The following is a 21,119-nucleotide window of genomic DNA, read 5'->3' as shown; positions in this document are numbered from 1 at the left end:
GATTGCTTATATCCACTGTTGCATTTGTATAATAAAAATGACTACTTACATTTTTTGAAACAATTTTTAGCTTATGAAGTAAGAGGTTTATCTTATTCTAATACACGCTTGGTTTTGGCTGCTCCCCTCCCCTACCTCCCTTGGCTTCCATCCCTACTCTACCCTTACAGCATTTCCTGTTTACCTCATATCACACTGTGCTATTGACCTCTGAAGCCCTCTCCCCTTAAGTTTAATTTCCTGGCCTCTACCCACACATATTCCCAGCTTAAATGCATACATATAGTTTTATTTATATATACATATATACTAGTATATTATATACTGTATATAATATACATACTAATATATTACTATCTATACTAACAGTACTATATATACTAATATTGCTATATATGTTACTGTATTACTACATATATATACATATATATATCATATTAGAGAGCATGCAAAATTTGTCAGCATGATCCTGGATTATCTTGTTTAATGTGATACTCTAGCTTGACACATTTCCCTGCAAATTTCATATTTTTATAAATGAATAAAATTCTATTGTGCATATACATCACATTTTTATTGTCGGCACCTACACCAATACCATTTCCTGGGTCTTGTGAAAACAGTATTAACAAACATGGATATACAAACAGCCCCTGCGGTAACCCAGGAATCTTTGGGTATATGCCCAGGAGTTCTACAGATGATTAAAACAAAGGGAAAACCAAAACCAAAACAAAACAGTTTGTTGTCAATCAACAAACTGGCCAATGAATGGAACCGATGGTTCTCAAAAGTAAATGAAATGGCCAATAAATACTTTTTAAAGTTGTGGGAGCCAATGAAATCCTGAGCAAGTGTACTCTTGAATGAGCCAAATCCTGACTGAATATGCCCTGTAGGTATGGGCACAGCCATGCCAAGGACCCCAGTGCCTCAGCCCCAGGGGAATGGCAAAGCCTTCTCCAGGTGAGGCTCAGAGGGAAAGAGAAGCCATCCTCAGGTGAGTACAAGACTGACCTTTCTTCTTCTTTTTTTTTTTTTAAAGATTTATTTTAGGTATGTGAGTACACTGTCACTGTCTTCAGACACACCAGAAGAAAGCATCAGATCCCGTTACAGATGGTTGTGAGCCACCATGTGGTGGCTGGGAATTGAACTCAGGTCCTCTGGAAGAGCAGCCGGTGCTCTTAACCCCTGAGCCATCCCTCCAGCCCAAGACTCACCTTTCTTTATTCCTTCATTACCACTGATCAGGGCTCTAGGGCCTCAGCCAGGCGGGTGATAGTACAGTGTTAAGCTGAGAATGCCCAGTCACCAAGGAAATGAAAATGAAAACTACTCTGAGAGTCCACTTAGCCCCTACCAGGGAGAACACAAAGGCTAACGATTGCTGGCAAGGATACGGAACAGGAGAGCCATACTTATGGCCGGGGACTACAATAGTTCAGCTACTATGGAAGTCAGTGGGAGGCTTTTCAAAAAATTAAAAATAATATCATATTCAGAGATATAGGAGATCCAATACATGGGATGCAGAGCCAGGTGGATCTCTGAATTCGAAGCCAACCTCGTCCAAAGAATGAGTTACAGGATAGCCAGGGCCACACTAAGAAACCTATCTCAAATAAGTAAGTAAGGAGAGAGGGAGAGAGGGAGAGAGAGAGAGAGAGAGAGAGAGAGAGAGAGAATGGGAGAAATGCTGATGATAGATTATAAAGGTGTTAAAAGCAATTAATACTATTCCCTAATCTGAGAATTAGTATAAATTCTTTCATTTCTAATTGCTCTCATTTTTCTACTCTTGAATAATTTTTATCTTGTTGTAGACATAGGGCATGTTCTGTATGATATTAATCCTTTGGAATTTGTTGTAATTTCTTGGTTTTGGTACTGGTTCAAATTTTCCTCGTGAGGGAAACATGCCTTCTATTCATTTGGTACCTGGTGTTATACATGTATGTGTACATACAACAGTATGAAATATGATCTGCACATGTGTGCACATGTACAAAGAGCTCTAGATTTTACTTCTATGAGGACTCGCATATTAATGTGCACATAGTGGGGGTGGATGAAGTCCTGGGTGCATATATTATTGATAGGGTCCTGGCTCTGTCCAAGACCCCAATGCCTCAGACCTTTGGAAATGGCAAAGCCTTTTCCAGATCAGGCTCAACAACTGGCAAACCATTCCTCTGGTCCCAGTGTGAGAGTTTAAGATGACTGACCAGTATGTGCATGAACTAGCAGCTGTGCTCCCTCCTCCGGATGGCAGCCACCAGACTGATGTGAACTGTGCTCCTCCAGGTGACTGATGGCTGACATGAGCAACCGCTCACCTAGTAAGACTCACTAGCCTTCCTCCTGGGCTGCACATAATAGATGCTCTGGCTTTCCAGGTTATGTTGTCCGTCCCCTCCATGAGAGTGAGCTCGACCAGCCTGATCCCAGCTTTTCTGTCCATGTGTTTGCGTGTCTCTCTTCTCTACACTACCTCTTTGCCTCAGGTCCTTGGATCTGAGTTTTCCTGTTTACTTAGGCCATGAGATCTCATGGTTGGCATGTGACAACCTCACGTAGACCCACATGAGGCTGCATCTCACATGAGCATGGGCTCTGAGACTCCATATTGGGAAGTTACTGAGCTGTCTCCCCACCTGAAGGGGAAACTAGCTTTCAGGACTGACTGATTTTCACTCCTGTGTCATATTATAATGCAAGTTAACTCGTGCATTTGATTGAGGTTGGCAACCCAGACTATCTCAGGCCTCTCAATTCAAAGTGTGTGGTGTTTATCTAGACCTGTGTCTGGATTAGGGAATAAACAAAGCACATCTCTGCCAGCTTTAGTATGCAATCGACTACCATATCCTGTGGGACTCGCCATTTTCTTTTATGGGCTCATATTTCTTTTAAACGAAGGCCAATCAGCAAACGGTGATCTATTGATTGGCCTTCATTATGCAGAGACCATGGTTTCCCAGCCTCACGTAATTAACGCTGAGATGAACGATGTTTTCTTGAAGTCAGCTGCTGTTGGGGGCACCGTAGGAAGTTTGGCTGGATCTTTAGCATCTGCCCATTGGATGCAAACCGGCACCACACACCTCCTTCCCAAATGGCGATAATTAAAAATGTCTCCCGAGTGTGCAGAATCTGTCCAGGGGATGGGGTGGGGGATGGGGTATCACCTCCAGTTGAGAATCCCCACAATAAGGAAATGACATGTTTCCCTTTAGAGCTGCGCGTTCGTGTCACTGAGACAAGAATCACATTGATTTAGTCTTACTGCACTCAAGGCACCATGCTTTTATAGAAGCAGCTTTACTAAGACCCAGAGGGGAAAAAGCACGGTTTGTAGGGACAACCTAGCAGTGGGCTCCACAAACACTCTGTTCCCTTAGAGTTCTTGGGAGGATAGGCGTGAAAAGGCCAAGTCCTACTGAAACAAGTGTCACGAGGCACTTTCGTTATTGTCCAAACTGCACTTGTACAGAGAGAGCAAGGCTCATCCACCAACTTGACTGTTCTTCCCCTGGCTCTGTGGTATGCTGCTCATTTCTTTCTGAATGTGTTTGTGGGGACAAGCTGTTAGCATTTTGTCTAAGCTCTTACTCTCTTTCCATTCTCTTCCCCACTTTCTCTCCACGTGCTCATGGCCAGTCTCTACTTCTCTTCTGTCTATCTGTCTGTCTGCCTGCCTGCCTGCCTGCCTTTCTCTGCCTCTATTAACCTCTTAACTCCCCTCCCCATGCCCTGGTCCCTCAGGGGGAAGGGAATGTCTCTGCATGGGCCCGCTGAGGCACCCCTTTTCCCCATACCTCACCACACCTCCATAGAACATAATCCCCCCTCTCTTTATCTCTTCATAAACACACCACAAGCCAGCCAACATAAGGATCAAAGGAAGCCATGTTTTGACCAGTGAGTAGTTAAATCTCAGGTCCCAAGTTTCCCTGTCACAGAGGAGCAGTGGCCCCTGCACCTGCATTGGTGCACACAAAGTATCTGTACCTTGTCTGACCCTAGGTACTGATACTGGAGGAAAGAAGGGTTAGTAGGCACTTTCTTAAGCCTGGCTCATTATCTGGTAGACATGATCAGGGCTCCATCCAAGCAGGCCAGCAGGAAGACTGCTTTGATTTAACAGCACTCTGAACAAGACCCTCCTGTGGCTTTCTAAGAGTTAATTACAGAGTTTTGTGAAGGCACCTGCTGTCCTGTCCCATGAATGGCTTAGTGAGCAGTCACAACAGCCACACAGATGCCAGTGGCAGCAGAGTTTCCTTGGAAGACGGCTCAAAAAGATCAGAGGCACACGGGCTTGCACCCTCTACTTATAAGAGAGGTTGAAGTCAAGGAAATAATTGGTTCACCATCATACAGCATCTGTGATTTCATAGACTGTCGTGTGTGTGTGTGTGTGTGTGTGTGTGTGTGTGTGTGTGTGTGTGTGTGAGAGAGAGAGAGAGAGAGAGAGAGAGAGAGAGAGAGAGAGAGAGAGAGATATTGAGGGGGAAGGGAGAAAGAGTCCTCCTCTTTTGGGCCTCAAGGACAGCCTTAAAGAACAAAGGGCTGGAGCTGGAGAGAGCAGGTTTCTAGCCCTTGGTCCTGACTGGCTTTAGACCACCTTGCTCCTGAGCCCAGGGAGTGCAGCAAACCTGTGCAGTGGCTGCAGCTGCAGACCAACCAGCAGCAGGGCAAATTCCACTGCAAGTGTTTACTTTCCGAGGGCCAACTGAATACTGCTGAATTCCTCGACAAAACCATCTAACCTATTGGTTAGAGCTGTAGAGGGCAGAGGAAGGAGGCTCCACTGAGGAGCCAAGAAGCGGGAGACTTGCAGAAACCTACAACCTGCTGCCTCCTGCAGGGCGGCTGCCTTCCTTTAAATATGGATGGAGCAGTAATGACCTTCCACAGCTTCCAGACTGCGGTACCCACCCACCGTGCCTGGCTCTGCTCTCCTGCAATTCAAACACCTTTTCTGTTGTGAGGTAATCGCTAGACACTGCAAACAGAGGTCGGCTGGTGACATCCATGTTAGCTGGGGTCCCTCTCACCAAGGGGTAATAATCCCTTTCTTTTGTTCTTGGATACAGGGCCAGCCCTGTGGAACTGAAGCCTGGCTTCTGGGGACAGTCCTAGAGACTGTGACCTCAGGACTCAGCAGCTCTGTCTGCGTTTTCCCTTTTTTATTTTATTTTATTTGCGTTTTGCTTTTGTTTTGAATGCACTTACATAGTCACGCAAGAAAGTCTACGCTTGCTGCTCACCCGTGATTTCTTTGTACGGAGGCACGTGTCTCCTGAACAAAAGCTCACATCATGGCTGTGGAAAGTAAGATTTAAAAATGTAATTTGAGCCCTTGAGTTAAAAAGAACATTTGAGGACTTTTTAAAAATACTTATCAAGGGGTTGGGGATTTAGCTCAGTGGTAGAGTGCTTGCCTAGGAAGCGCAAGGCCCTGGGTTCGGTCCCCAGCTCCGAAAAAAAGAACCAAAAAAAAAAAATACTTATCAAGCAACTCCATTACGTCTAGCAATTTCGTCTTTCCGAATCTTGGAGAAATGAGATTATCTGGATAAGTGGACAGGTTTCACCAACTTTCACCAGCCAGTGGAACCTCAGAATGGTCTCCACCAGTCATACAGCTTCCAGAGGAGGCAAATGCCCAAGTTGCCACCTCTAGTCCTGACTGTCTCTACCCACCCACTCAATACCTCCCCTTAGATGGCTCCATCAGCATCACCACAAGCAGTACCCATAGACGTCAGAAGGGGGCGCTGTTAGATCCCCTGGAACTGGAGTTACGGATAGTTTCCAGCTACACTGTGTGTGTGTGTGTGTGTGTGTGTGTGTGTGTGTGTGTGAGTGAGAGAGAGAGAGAGAGAGAGAGAGAGAGAGAGAACGAGTGCTGGGAATTTAACCAGAGTCCTCTGCAAGAGTATCAAGGGCTCCGAGTCCTCTCTCCGGCTCCACTGGCTGGCTACTTTCATTAAACCTGGGCCCACTTGATACACTCACTTATAAGTGGACAGTAGCTATAAAGGACAAGATAACCATGCTACAATCCACAGACCCAAAGAAAGTGGACAACAAGGAGGGCCCAAGGGGGTATCCTTGAATCTTACTGAGAAGGAGAAATAGAGTAGACATTGGGGGTAGAGGGAAGGAACAGGGTGGGGAGGGCTTGGGAGGGAAGCAGGAGTGATCAAGTTGGGGAGGGTGGAGGGAGAGGGTACTGGGAGAGAATTGAAATCAGTGGGGGTGTGGACATCTCTGGGATGAGCTAAAAACCTAGGACAATGGAAACTCCCAAGAATCTATGAGGGGGACCATAGCAAAGACTAGCAATGGGGGATATGGAGCCTGAAATGGCCACCTCCTGTAACCAGGCAAGACTTCCAACGGAGGGACTGGAACACCAACCCAGCAACAAAATTCAAGATCCGCAATTTCTCCTCCTAACAAGATGTGCAGGGGTAAAGATGGGACAGAAGTTCAAGGAATGGGCAACCAATGACTGGCCCAGCTTAAAAACCCCAGCCCTGACACCATAAATGACATTCTGCTCTAGGCACTTCTAGAAAGGTCCTAACTGTCATCTGAGAGGCTTCACCCAGTGGTTGATGGGAACAGATGCAGAGACCCACAGCCAAACGTTAGGTAGAGCTTGGGGAATCCTACTGAAGAAGCAGAGGAAGGATTGAAGGAGGCAGAGAGATCAAGGCTCCCACAGGAAAACCTACAGAGCCAGCTAACCTGGGCTCATAAGAGACAGAAACACCAAACAGAGGTCATACATGGGACTGACAGGCCCTTGGCACATATGAAACAGTGTGCAGCTCGGTCTACATGTGGGACTCCTAACAGTTGGAGCGGAGGCCGCTTTGACTCTGTCTCCTGCCTTTGGATCCCTTTGCCCTAACTGGGCTGCTTTGCTGAGCCATAATAGAAGATGTGTCTAGTCCTGTAGCAACTTGATATGTCAAGGAAGGTTGGAATCCACAGGAGACCTCCCTTTTTCTGAGCCTTTTTGGTGGGGATGGTGGGGATTAAGGGGAGGGGGAGGAGGCCTGACTAAGAGGTAAGATGAGAGGGAGGGACTGGGAAAAGAGGAGAGAGGAGAAGGATGTAAAGTAAATACATTAATTAATAAAAAACTATTTTTTTAAATATTGAAAAGCTTCATAATTCTGCCTACTCTCTAACTCTGTCTGTATTCATTCCCAATCCTGGCCCCATCTGCTACCCTGGGATAATTGTAAATTCTTTAGTCTTTCTGTCTATAACCCTCAGTGAAGTACATTCTAATTAACAACATTATGCAACTGTTGAAGACACAGGCACGATCTCCTAAGTGCAGCAAATGCGACCCCCACCATATTGAGCACTTAAAGGAATAATAAGGGTTTGTATTTAATGGGAGGAGGGGACTAAAACCTGGCCACACTGAACTCCCACCTTGACAGCTGTGTGCTAGCTGTATTTATAGTCCCATCTTTGCAGTTCCAACTTAGAACCTTAGACTCACCCCGGACCTCATTCCTCCTGGCTCTCCCCCACCACCCTAATCCAGAAAACTAGGGAGTCCCTAATCCCATGATGCAACTGTTTCTCCCAACTGTCTCTGCTACTACCGAGGTCAGGGTTTCTGCTGTCTCACGCCTGGATTACCTTACACAGAGACTTCGGCATTTGCTGGTGTGTCTTTTGCCTCCTCACTAGTCTTCTGAGGTATGTTTACAGCCCAAAGGTTGAAATGCTCCACTGAGAACTGAAATCCCATCAAATCCACCCCCACCCTCATCCATGACCATTTCAGGGTTCGACATTTCAATCGAGCAAAGCCAGGGCTCTTATCTTTGTACAAGGACATACAGGGCTGCATATCAAGGCCCAGCATGGTGTGAGCATCTCACTCCATGGCCTTACATGGTGTGAGCATCGTTCCTTCCACTTCTGCTGCTGATTCCTAGTCTCCCTCCTGCTCCCTCTGCATCAGTGATGTTGGCGCTCTGACAGTCCCTCCTGAAGATCCTTGAACTGACTGTGGTCTTCCAACTTGTGTCTACTGTGGGCTAGCTCCCTCACCTGCCAGAAGCTTAAATAGTTCCAGGGAGACTAGATCTGGGTATTCTCTTACAAGGACCATCAGCCCCCCACCCTCACCCCATGCTCAATCTCTTTAGCCTTTGCTCTCTCTCACCCACATCATCTCCTAAAACAATAATGCAGTTACTTTCTGTGGCTATTATTTGTTGTCTGTCTGTCACAACTAGAATGCTAACTCGATGAGAATAGCCACGATGTCTGTCAGCCTTAGTGATGTGCTCCCCATGAACGCAGATGCTCCTGCCCATAGCTGGTGTATGGATTTGATGAATGAATAAAGTCTTCTTCTCTATATTTAAAATGCTTGAACGTGCTCTGGGAACCATTGAAGAATTTGAGTAGACAAAGGGTATTAATAGAAGAATCAATGTCTTTGATCAATTTCTCCTTCATGACCCAATAATGTGTGATTAGAAGAATAAGAATCGATTGGATTGCCAGGTTCGTTAGGCAGGAAACCACTCGGTGTTTACAGGAACCAGTCGGGCCAGTTCGGCACTGTATGCTGACCCCTGACACACAGCCCTGCAAACGCTGATATGCAGCCGCTTTGACGGAATGCACGATGACACATTTAAGGGCGGGCCTTGCCTTCTGACACATTGCCATTTCAGGCCACTGGCACAGTTTAAATTATCAGTGTGCTTGATTACCAAGAGCCACATTGGTGGCCATTTTGAAGTAGGGGAGCTGAAGAGATGGGTCACCACTTAAGAGCACTCACTGGCTGCTCTTCCGGAGAACTTGGGTTCCATTTCCAGTACCCACAGGGTGGTTCACAACCATCTGCAGCTATCCAGGGGATCTGTCGCCCCCTGCAGGCCTCCGGTGGTACTGCATACATGTGATGTATACAGTGCTCCACACACATGCATACAGGCAGGCAGAACACTTATACACATAAAATGAAATAAAAAGTTATTTGGGGGTGGTGGTTTTTAATCCCAGGACTCAGGACACTGAAGCATGTGGATCTGTGAGTTCAAGTACAGCCAGGGCCACATAATGAGACCCAGTCTTAATAAAGCCAAACCAACCAACCAACCAACCAAACAAACAACCCAAAACCACAAAGACTGGGAGTGTGGGAGTGGCTCAGTGGTTAGAGTGGGTGCCACGCTTGCAGTGGCTCACAACTGAAACTCCAGTTCCAGAGGACCTCACACACCCTCTTCTGGCCTCTGTGAGCACCAGGCACACATGTGGTATTCAGACATATACACAGGCAAACACATAAACATACAATAAAAACTCGTTCAAAAGAGCTTTGAAGATGGGTGCTGGGGCGTGGTGGAGAGGGTACACCTGAGAAGTGGGGATCCTGGCAGCCAGGCCTGGGCACACTGTGGGTGCCGGAGGACGCATCTCACTTATCTGAGCAATCTGTTTCCTGGAAAGTGTGGATGGGGACAGTCCCTCAGCATGGCTTAGGGTGAACAGCAACTCCACTGAGCACCATTTCCTTATCTGGTAAATGGAGCCGTGATTCCGACCCTGGCTGAGTGACACGAGCTCACATCCATGGCATCCCACACTGTGCAGCTGCTGTATTGGGGCCAGCGGAAGGGGCGTGGCCATCGGCCGCAAAGGGCAGTAGGGAAACCTCCTGGGAGAGCCATGGGTGTGGAGGGGGTATATTGCTTGGGAGATGACCAGCAGGACAGATCTCAAGTGCTTATATTTTAGGATGCACTCGGAAAGGTGTGTAAGAGGGCTACAGCCACACTTCAGAACAGTCAGATAAGCCGAAGACATTTCCTCTCAAGACTGCCCCGCTTTCCCCTGGTTACTCGCTAGCCCTGGCTATTATGAAGAACCGGGCCTTTTCACAGGGGACAGATGTGTTTGACCAAAGCCATTGCCTGTTTTAGAGCAAAGGCCCATTTGTACTAAAAGGCGAATGCCCACCGCTGACCCTCGGTCAGTGGTCAATACCACCAAGGATTTGGTATAATAGAAAACTATGCTTTTAAAAAAAATATATATATATTGAGTTAAAGAAACCAAAAGTCCAACTGAGTGTTCTTCCTTCAAAGCAGACTTTATGAGCAAAACCGATGGCCTTATGACTAGTTCTTCACCATCTGATGAAGACTCTTCTCTTCAGAGAGGCTTCCATTGGCCTCTCGGTGAGTTTTGAATGTATTTAATTAGAAGTAATTTTTGGAAATGAAGGAAAAATATCAAATTATCTGGTCCCGAACAAAACAAAGGCTCCCGATTTCAGCCATCCACCCAGAGTTGACTTCTAGGGTAGTACACGCTATAACTCAAATGAAAATATTCCACTTAAAAGCACAATGTCCCCATCCACGCTGTCATTATAGGAAATCATTAGAGCATTTGCACAGTGCTGTGTGCTGGAAATGTGCTTTACAGTTATTTTTATAGCCCAGCAAACCCCTCTGAGGCAGGCCCTTCTCTACATCTTAAACCAAAGCACAGAGAGGAGATTAAATTACTTAGGTTTTAGAGAGAATAAATGAGTGGACCAGAGTGAGACCTCAGTGATAAAGGCAGCTGTTTTAATCTACTCAGCCATTATGTTAGAAATTTATTCACTGTATAAAATGTTACTTAATGTGGGCTTAGACCTTGTATGTGAATCACCGCTGTGGTTTGACAATGTTGCTTCTGAAGGGAAAGTGTTGAGATTTAGTCCCCATTAAAAGACTCTAAGAGACAGGACTCACAAGAGGTGAAGGAGGCTCTGCCTTCATCAAAGAGTGGCTCTCAATCCTACGATTAAGAGGGTAAAATTGTTATCTTGAGCATGTGTCTCCTGTGAGCAAGTTAGGCCAGCTCTCTTCCTCTCTCTGGCCATGCAGTATCTTTCAGCAGACCAGGCTCACTCAGGAAGAGGGCCATCACCAGACGCAGTCCCTCAACTCGGAGCTAGAAGTACAAGCCACAAAGAGCCCTCTTTTCTTTCTGATTTGCCCAGTCTGCTGGTATTGTGCTGTCAGCAACACAGAACAGACTAAATAAGTTTCACTGTTGGGTAATTTTACAGAACTTTGGAAGAAAGCTAAATTCCTGGTAGGATTTATTGAAAAGGCCAAGCCACTGTGTTTGCAAAGCACCATTGCTAGGGCTGTAACTCAGTCCACAGACTGAGGACAGTCCAGGGAGGAGGGCACGCAGGATCGGGTCCTCCTCGGCGTACGGGTAGGTCCGAGTACCCCAGATGTGGGAGCCAGGCCGTCTTCCTCAGCACTGAACCAGGTTACTGTGCTGTCCGTCAGGCCTTCTCTCTAAGGGCATTGCCCCATGGAGTCTACACCAGACCCACAGCGGCCCTTGTTTCATTTGCAGAGCACCGTCCCCTATTCCAAGACTGGCTTCAGGTTGATTTTACAGTCTTTCTTTTGAGTTTTGAATTAAAATGTTAGTGGGAGTTCTGCCCAACTCTTGTTTGGAATAGACGATTTGTCACCCCTTAAATATGTTGTGGTCTCACATTTTCTTATCACTGTATTATCTCCAAAGTCCTTTCATACGGCTCATCTCATTTGCTTCTGGAGAGCAAAGGAATCTCTGATGGTCAAGGGGACCAGTGTCCCTCCATTTCATTTGCTTAGGTTCAACAGCTATGGAAGCTGGGAAGCGAAATCTCCTGCTCACGGGTACATCATGATAGCTCAGCCCCTGGATTCGACTGTCATAGAGGACTGAAGTCAGAAGGTGGCACGTACCACACCACTGGTTCTGTCCTGGCCAAATATAAAACCTCATCCTTTGCTTTCTGTCATCTCTTTTCCTCTTTCTGTGCTCCCTCCCTCCCTCTCACCACCTTGTTCTTCTTCTCCCTCTTTCCCTTTCTCCGTCTCTCTCTGTCTCTGTCTCTGTCTTCTCTCTTCTCTCTCCTCTCTCCCTCCCTCCCCTCTTTGTGTTTCTCCTCCTTCCTTCCTTCCTTCCTTCCTTCCTTCCTTCTTTCCTTCCTTCTTTCTTTCCTAAAAATAGTGAATCAATGATGGTCTTGGCCCCACCCTGTCTGGATGTGGATAGACTAAAAAGACAGAATGGAGAGGGGGGGAGGAGGGAGGAGAGAGGAGGGAGAAAGAGGAAGGAAGATGAGACAGAGCTGCCAAGCCTGAGACCGAGCACAGATGGCTAAGCTATGCCATTCCTCAAACACAGAGAGCCTGGTGCTGGGAGCTCTCCACACTGTAACTTAGGTACTAGGATTTATTATCTATTTATTATCAGTCACGAGACAATTCTAAAACCAATGGTAAAAGAAGGTGGATGTGGACTTGAAATGGCATGAAAGTTTGTCGCTGAACGTTCTGGACTATTGAATGACCTCCCTTGGTGGTCGGTGGACACAAGCATTGAACGCCACGGCCTTGCTCCTACATTCTCATAAGACAGGATTGCCAGTGGGGCAGACAAACCTATGGCTGGCTCCAGACGTGAGCAACAATGACTTCACTTACTGCTTGGTCAGAACTCTGACTTTTGCTTTACGTCCTCGACTTCTGCAAACAACTTTGACCTCATTCTGGAAGGAGGTTATATTTGGCTGGGTTGCTGAGCGCCTTCTCAGAGCCTCTCTCAGGCCAGTTGCCAATAACTCTCCATGTAACTGTGTTGTAAGTCTGAGGAAAGCTGTTTTGGGTCATCGCCCAGGGCCTGATGCCCCAATTGTGGACACATAGGTCACAATCTTCATATTCCTTATAGAGCTGAAATTAGGCATTGGGGGAGCAGAGAATTTACCCTTTCTACAGCTGTAGCGACTCTATAGTCTGGAACCTTAAAAGCAGTGATCCCTTTATAAATATAAATTTAAAACCCTCATGTCTACTATGTTTGGAAAGGCCGATACGGCTGGCCCCATGAACATTTATCCTGTCCCTCTAACTTGCGTAGTTTGGGTGAGTTTCTGTTTCTGAGAACATACGCTGTCATTAAACCTCTGGACATTTGGATACCGCTAGGATTCTGATATCTTTAAAACAAATAGGAGCGTGAACCCACCCTTCACAAAAAGGGGAAAAGCCTGACTGAGGCTGTAGAGGACAATTGTCACGTGGATGTGACATTGTTGGTCTCAGAACCTCGAGTTTTCCTTGGAGATTTCCCTGCTTGTGCTTAAGGCGAACTCCTGCATACTTTTGTTTTGAAAAGTGTGCCACCCAACCCAGAAGGAGATATATATTTAGCAAGGAGGGAGGAAGGTGATGCGAGAGGGACAGGGTGAGGGGGAAGAAAAAGAACAAAACCATCTGCGTTAGCCTTTGCCGCAGGGTCTCGAGCTATTCTTAATCTTGACAGCAGGATTAATGAGGGGAAAACAGTCCCCAGAAGAAATGTGGCCAGAGGCACTGACCTACCCTCCATCCTCTCCCGCCAAGAGGGACAAAGTCTAGGGAAAATTTCCCCAGTGAGGGTTACTGGGAAAACAATTCTTTGGCTCTTGGTAAACACTCATCGACCTCAGGGGCAAGCAGCCTAGGGTCAAAGCATACACAGAGCTTCAAGGCAGAGGAAGAACCTTCTGGAAGGCTTCACAGTTGGGACGGGGAAGATCACCTACACTTGGAGACAATGTGGAGCCCTGCTGGGCAAAGCCAACCTAGGGATGCGGCAGGCGGGGCCCTTTGCAGGCAGAACTGTCAGCTGGATCACTGGGAAAGATGTCAGGAGAAGGCAGAACCTGGAAAGCCTTGGAGGAGACTGATACAGGGGAGAGGAGAATGGGAAAGAGGCGTTAGAATGTAAGAACAGGAAGTCTTTGTAGTGAGTTGTGGCAGTCAAAACGGAAAAACCGCCGGGCAGTGGTAATGCACACCTTTAATCCCAGCGCTAGGTAGGGGGATCTTGATGAGTTTGAGATTAGCCTGGTCTAGAGATCTAGTTCCAGAACAACTAGGGCTACACACACACACACACACACACACACACACACACACACACACACACACACACACACACAAAGTCTCTCCTGTATGCTCTTCTCACTTAGATTGTCCAGAACCCACCCTTCACAAAAAAGGGGAAAAGCCTGACTGAGGCTGTATAGGACAAGCAGGCAGCCATTTCTCAGGCTAAAGTCAGGGAGCCCTCCCACACGAGAACATCTACACAGATAAGGGAATGGCTTGTTTCTCTGAGAAAGTCAGAGACGCAAGAAAATACACGAAAAAGAACCCTTCTCTTAGATTTTAAAAGGTGACTTCAAATCAGTACCTCCATAAAAATTGATTTTTGTTTGCGATTTATACACCAGATCCCTTGTGTTTCACCAACACCTAAGCAGTGGGGAGATGCAGGAACAAAGGCTACGTGGCAAACTTCGATAGGATCACACTTATGGGGATACTATTCATAATGATCAATGAGAAGATTAGTTGTGGATGCTCTAAGGGGACTGTCTTAGGGTTTCACTGCTGTGAAGAGACACCATGACCAAGGCAGCTCTTATAAAGGACAACATTTAATTGGGGTTGGTTTACAGGTTCAGAGGTTCAGTCCATGATCATCACAGTGAGAAGCATGGCAGTGTCTGGAGAAGGAGCTGAGAGTTCTACTTCTTAATCCAAAAGCAGCCAGGAGGAAGCAGGCTCTTCCACAGCCAGCCAGTGGGAGGGTCTCTTTCACACGGGGTGGAGCTTCAAGCCCAAGCCCACAGTGACGCACTTCCTCCAGCAAAGTACGCCTGCTAATAGCGCCTCTTCCTATAGGCCAAGCATATTCAAACCCCCACAGGGACAGCGAGCATCATTTTTACAGCTCTTTGGAGGACACGGATTAATAACTCAATGTCGGGGAAAATACTTCTGCATCAAGGTAAATGACAAAGGCCTGTTTCCCCCCAAGTATGACTGGGGAAGAAAAAGAAATATACCCAGACTTAAAATGCTCAGAGTATAGATTTTAAAAATTATATCCCCTTTTTTATAAAAGAATGTGGCCATCTGATAAATAGAAACGTGATTCTATTTTTAATTGTTTAAGTGGCAAAAGCAGCCAGTTACAGCAAACTAAAGATAAGAAGTGATTAGGGATCTTTAAAGGGCCATTTTTACCTATATTGGTCTCTAATTCTATAGCCTTACGTTCACGGGAAAGTAGCTATCTAAGCTACTGCCACGCGCCCAAGGAGAAGGTTGAGATGAAGATTCACGATTTAGAGATCAAACCACAGTTGCGGTAGAGCATGTGGCAAATATTTAAGCCAGGATGAGTTTGGCTGGGAGCCTCCCACCGCCTAAGCCAGAGTCCCTAACCCACAGGGAGCTCTGGGAAGTCTTGGGCAAGAGCGCAGGAAGGTCCCAGGACTTTCCTTCATTTGTTCTCTTCTGTCCGGGGCCTTGGCTCGTTCTGTGCAGTAAAGAACAGTCAACGCACGGCCGTGGACTCAGCAAGAAAGGCTCAAAGAAGATTTAGAACTAACTTTCTAGCGCAGGAGGAGGCTGCGAAGGTCCCGCTGCAGAGGCTGAGGCTTCAGTCTTTGGAGGGCTTCCATGATCAACAGGAAAACAAACGGCTCCAGCGCTCTACTGGCTGTTGTGCTCTACGTTTACTTTGCCTTGGCCCCCAAGGTTGCCACATCACTCTCCAAACTTGGAAAGCTCTGAGGCTGAGGCCCAGGACTTTCGTGAGTTCAGGACTTCTCTCTTCCTGATTGCTGGAGTCAGGTCTCCTCCCACCTCAGAGATCCCAGGGCACCAGTGCCCAGGATACTGCTGAAGGGCTAGACAGCTCACACAGTGTCTGTGTTTCCCACCGTAGGCAGGAAGCAGCAAGTCTGCTTCGGGGGGGAGCCCCCTTATGACTTAAGGAATAAGTCTGGAGAAATTCTCACCGACTCAGCCATGCCTACCTAGTAATATCCGATGTGTAACAGCCTAATGGCCGCTCTGGACGACTTCCTGCCACGTGGCCACTGGTATTTCTGTTCTCAGCATTTTTAATTAGCAGAGGTGCCACGGCTGCAGAGGACCACATATAACCCAGAAAAACTGTCAGGGACACACTATAAAAATTGAGTATGTGTCGCCAGTAGATTTAGATTCTTCAGGTTAATATTATTTTTGCAATTAGATAGTGAACTGACATTAATTTACTCGTGCCATGGATTAGGTTAATTTACTCCAGAAAAGCTTACATTTTCAGGATTAAAAATGGTAGCCATGCCTTCTCATGATCTGTCAAAGTCGCAGCTGCGCCACGGAAACAGGGCCATGTTGTATTCTTATAGGCTGTGCAATAATTACTCAAAATGACCAAGTGCCGGGCCCCGTAGATCTTCGTGCTTAAGCACCTACAAATGTACGGCTAGACTTAATCAATTACTTTTCTTATGGTACGATAGTTCAGTGTTTAGAAATAGTAATCAGCATATAGTATTCGGAGCACGGACTTTTAGACATAATAGTGCCTCTGTATGTAAAAAAAACAGAAGAGGCTTGCAAAAATCAAGCTAACTAGTTTTTGACCTCCATGGCTGCAGATGCCCCCTCTATGTCTGCCCGGGTCAGTTAAATCCCTTAATGATGCAAATGTGCTGGCCTTGCCCACTCATTCCCTAGAACTTTTGTCCTGCTAGTGTTTTGAAAATTACTTTAATTAACCTTATTTCTTCTTGGGTAGCGTTCAGACACTTTTATTTGTTAACTGTGCATCCGTTTGTTTCATCATTAACCTTGACTTTTGCCCTTGGAATTGATGGTAATTTATATTGTGAGTCAGGTGTTAGAACAATGGTACTGTGGTACCCAGCAGCCCTGCCCTCGGTGGTTAGGATTCTGTAGATTGTAGGAGACAGAAGTAGGAGCTGGAGGGATGGAGAGAGAGGGAGCAATGCTCAGCCCCAGATTCTCTGAGGGTGGACCCTAGTCTCCAGCACAGGATGTGGATTTTTGGAATAGCCCAGGCTGGGGCAGGGCTCTCAAGCCACTTCCCAGCTACTCTTACTAACGTCAGAGGAAAGGGGTCATTTGTTGAAGGGGAGGAATAATGCCAGTCCCAAACAGTTCCACTCGAATAGTCAACCAAATCTACTGTAATATTAGGAATAGTGTGCCCCTATTCTGTGAGTATCCTTGTCTTTCCCTCTCTCCCAAGTACCTCTACCGTAAATAACCAAATACTTCTACCATATGTAAATAACTAAATACTTCTATCATATATAGCTGAGTACTTGCCTTTACATCTGCACTCTGGTCACAGCATGCGCGCACACACACACACACACACACACACACACACACACACACATACACAGCACACAGCACACAGCACACACACACAGCACACAGCACACACACACACACACACACACACACACAATTTCAACCCCTACTGTCTGTTTTGTTCTGTTTATTCCTAAAAATACTGTGTGTGTGATTCACAATCCCCTGCTAGGGCACTGTGAGGCCACAGACAGGGAGGTATGGAGGTCAGGCTCCAACCCCCAAGGACATGGCACTTGTGAGCTGACAGATACAGCTTTTCCCTGAAGTGCCTTGGCAAGCCGGAAGGGGGCGAAGTCAGTTTCCGTACAGAAAACGACATAGCACACAAATTCTTTTCTCTAGTGGTTCAGGGTCTGTGTTGCTGTTCATCTTTACTTCCTGTGAGGGCACCCCCGTCATTTCTGAGTTAACACCTGAGCCGCAGAAGACGAATTTACCATCTGTGCTTCTTAAGAATGACACTTTACAGAGATCAAGGGGGGATCGTTCAGAAGTCAGTACTTTCCAAAGAACCAAGCCTTTCTCTTTTCTTCCTGATAAATTCCTCAAGATCTAGGTCTGTCCTCAGCCCCTCTCTTGGTGGAAGAATTTTCTGTGTCTAAGTTCCCACGAAGGCCACTAGGTGGGCAGAAGTGGGGTGGGGAGGTTGTAGCCAGCTGGACAGAGCCCCAGAGGCTGCCCACGCCATTTTCCTCCCTCACTGCGGTGCTGCTGAGGTTAAGGCAGTGTGTGTCTGCTTAGAGCTGTCTAGAACACACGGGAGAGGCATCGTGGTAGGGGGCGGGGGTTGGATGGGTAAAACTGTGGACAAGGAGCCTCTAGGCAGGGACAGCTTGGTCCTACCTGTAAATCTGAGTGGTGAGGGTGGGGGCTGCAGTGGGGAACAAAGAATGTCGCAGGATCCCAAGGTTTGCTCAGTGAAGAGGACACCCTGGCTTTGACACGTCCCAACCCCAAGGAGTCTATTACTGCCGAGAACCAGGTGAGACTCCAAGATACTAAAGGTCACATCTCCATTTCTGTTTTCATGGAAACCATAGTCTTCTTATTATGTTTCTTAGTGAGCGCTGACTAGTAATGTCCCCGCCAATCACAGTGGCTTAGCACAGTTGAAGTCACACCTTGCTCATGGACCTCCTCGTGGACCTCCTCGTGGAGTTTGTCAGTGCCCTGATAGGGCACCTCTCACACAGCAACTCAGGGGTACCTGGTGCCTTCCATGCTGTGGCCCCTATGGACCCAAGGGCTTGCTTGCCGCTGGGTCTCTGCATTCTGGTGACACGGATAGAGGACCTTGCAGGTGACAGGCTGGCCTGCTCACATTCCTTTGGCTCGAAGCCTTTGTTGCATCCAACGCTCACCTGGAGAGAGGCTGGCCTCTCATCCTGCTATGGCACAGGAAGAAGATGGGTTGGGCTTGGGCACGCATAGAGATGGGTCAGCCATTTGTAGGTGGGTCAGCCATTTGCATTGCTGACCCGAACATGGAGCTGATCTTAGGCAATTCAGGTCTTTTGATCTTCAGAGGCCAGAGGACTTGGGTTTGGATGTTGTTGTGTGATCCTGGGCTAAGAATTAAGCCTCCGGTTGTTCTGTGAGAAATGGGGCTCTTTCATGGGGTCACTGTGACCGTGAGATGAAACAATAGACTCCAGTGCCCAGGTGACGGTGCATGCTTCCTTGTGGGAGCCACTGGGGCTGGCGGGGAGGAAGGCGGGAACACTCCCTTTGTCCTGTCTTGACCAGCCGTGGGTGCCAGCATTGCCCAGCTGGGTCCAGAGACCAACTTCAGCGAGACAGCAAGAAAGGCTTTAGTTTTCTCAGTGCCTTGCGAAATTTCAGTTATGTGCTTTGATGAACATGGGATTTGGAAAAGAAAAGCAAAATCCCCCAGCCCACAGCATCCATTTTCTCTGATCAATAGAAATCCAGTCACTTAGCTCCAGCGAATCATCATATATCTGTATCACATATAGAAAGCAGTGATTTTACTGGCTTTTACTAGAGACAATAAACAGAAATAATCTGTTTTAAAAATCTTTTTTGTACTTACAGATTTTGGTACTGAAAGGGTAAAGAGAATTGACTCCTAGGACTGTTTGAGATCCTGGGCATGGGGTGTATCCAGTCTGGCAGAGCGGCTGCCATGAAGGGCTCCCACAAATATTTACCGATTGGGTTAGGCGATGGATGAATGAAAGCTGTTACCTGGGTAATAACAATTAAGATAATGCTGGAAACATTGAGGCTATATGGGGGAAGCACGGCAGAATAAATGTGATGTTTCCTAAATGGTTTCTCCCCTAGTAAACAACACACAACGTACACACACACACACACACACACACACACACACACACACACACACGTCATGTTCGACACAAAGCAACATAAAGAGGAAGACAAACTGTCTCTAAGCACATTGTCTTTTCAAACAACCTTGCAAGCCTTCTTGGTTAAACTTTGTAATAATGGGATATCGAAAACAATAAACAAAATAATGTCTGGTGCTCAGAAGGTTAACAATTCTTATTTTGTCTTGGTTCGTTTTTATTTGTTGGTTTTTCTTCAAGAAATGGTTGTCCAATTTGAGGAGGAAAAAAATGGCGCCTGAAATTGCAAAACGTGGTCCTGTAGTGCCCCCTGGTGTCTGTTTTATGGAATTGTTAAGGCCTGAATTGTGAATTGTGTTCCGCCCTAGTCATTAGCATAATCTTGACTTATTTATGAGCCTGAGCTAGGTTCATTTAGAGGGGAAAGTCCTTACTTGCTGCATCAACCTCCCTCCCTTCCTCCCTCCCTCTCTCTCTTCCTCCCTCCCCCTTTTCAACTGGCACACTACCACAATGTGAAAGTAATTGTACATCAACGCTAGCATAAGATTTAAACTGAAAGCAGTATTACATTAGAAAGAAGCCTTTTCACCTCAAAAAAATATTAATGGCTTTAAAAAATTATTTTTTACAAGGCAGATTATTAAGCAGTTTCTTTTGTCCATAAAGATATTCTTTATAAATCGGTCTAACAGAAGACAGTTTTAATTTTAATTTTAGAGATTTATTGTCACATGTAATAATTAAGCCATTCTTATTTTTTTTTTGGCTGAGACCCATTCATTTAAATAAAAGATATACAGAGCCAGTCTATTTTGTGAGAATAAATAGATCAGATAAATACACAATAATCCTAACGGCAGTACTCTGATTGCTAAACACTGTCACTAAAATTGCTCTTAAAATTATTTAAGAGGGGGGAAGTAATTCCTCCTTCCACACCCTTCTATGATGATGACAGTCAATTTAGTGCAATTGACAGGTTTTATTTTTAAAGGGCCGAACGTTATCCATGCCCTTCGGGAGCTCCGGACCTCTGACGAACTCACATTGGCAGGACTCACTCTACGGAGCAAATGTAATATAAGAGGAAGCACCCAGGCTGCGAGGAAGGAGGGGAGACTTCCCCAGCAGCCATGACTTTGGAGGGCTGCGGCGGCAGAGGAGGCAAGGGGGGCGGAGGACATTATAGCGGTAGAGTGGTACAGAGCAAAGAGCCGGCACAGCACGGGAGTGTGGGCAAGCAGGGGCAAGCCTCTAGAGGGTCCTACAAAGAGCCCAGGAGTGTTCCAAGGAGTTAGGGGGGAGAGAGGCATGAGCAGCAGCCTATGCCCTACCCCGCTCTCCCACCACCCCCAACTCCCCGTCCCCCCCACCCCCACCCCGGGTACCAGCTGGAGCTGACACCAGATTATCAGTGAGATGAGTCTCAAATTCCCTCTCCTGGCTTTCCAGGAACAGG

Source organism: Rattus norvegicus, chromosome 4 (genome assembly GCF_036323735.1).
Source record: "Rattus norvegicus strain BN/NHsdMcwi chromosome 4, GRCr8, whole genome shotgun sequence".
NCBI classification, from domain to species: domain Eukaryota; kingdom Metazoa; phylum Chordata; class Mammalia; order Rodentia; family Muridae; genus Rattus; species Rattus norvegicus.
This window is presented reverse-complemented; position numbering follows the sequence as displayed.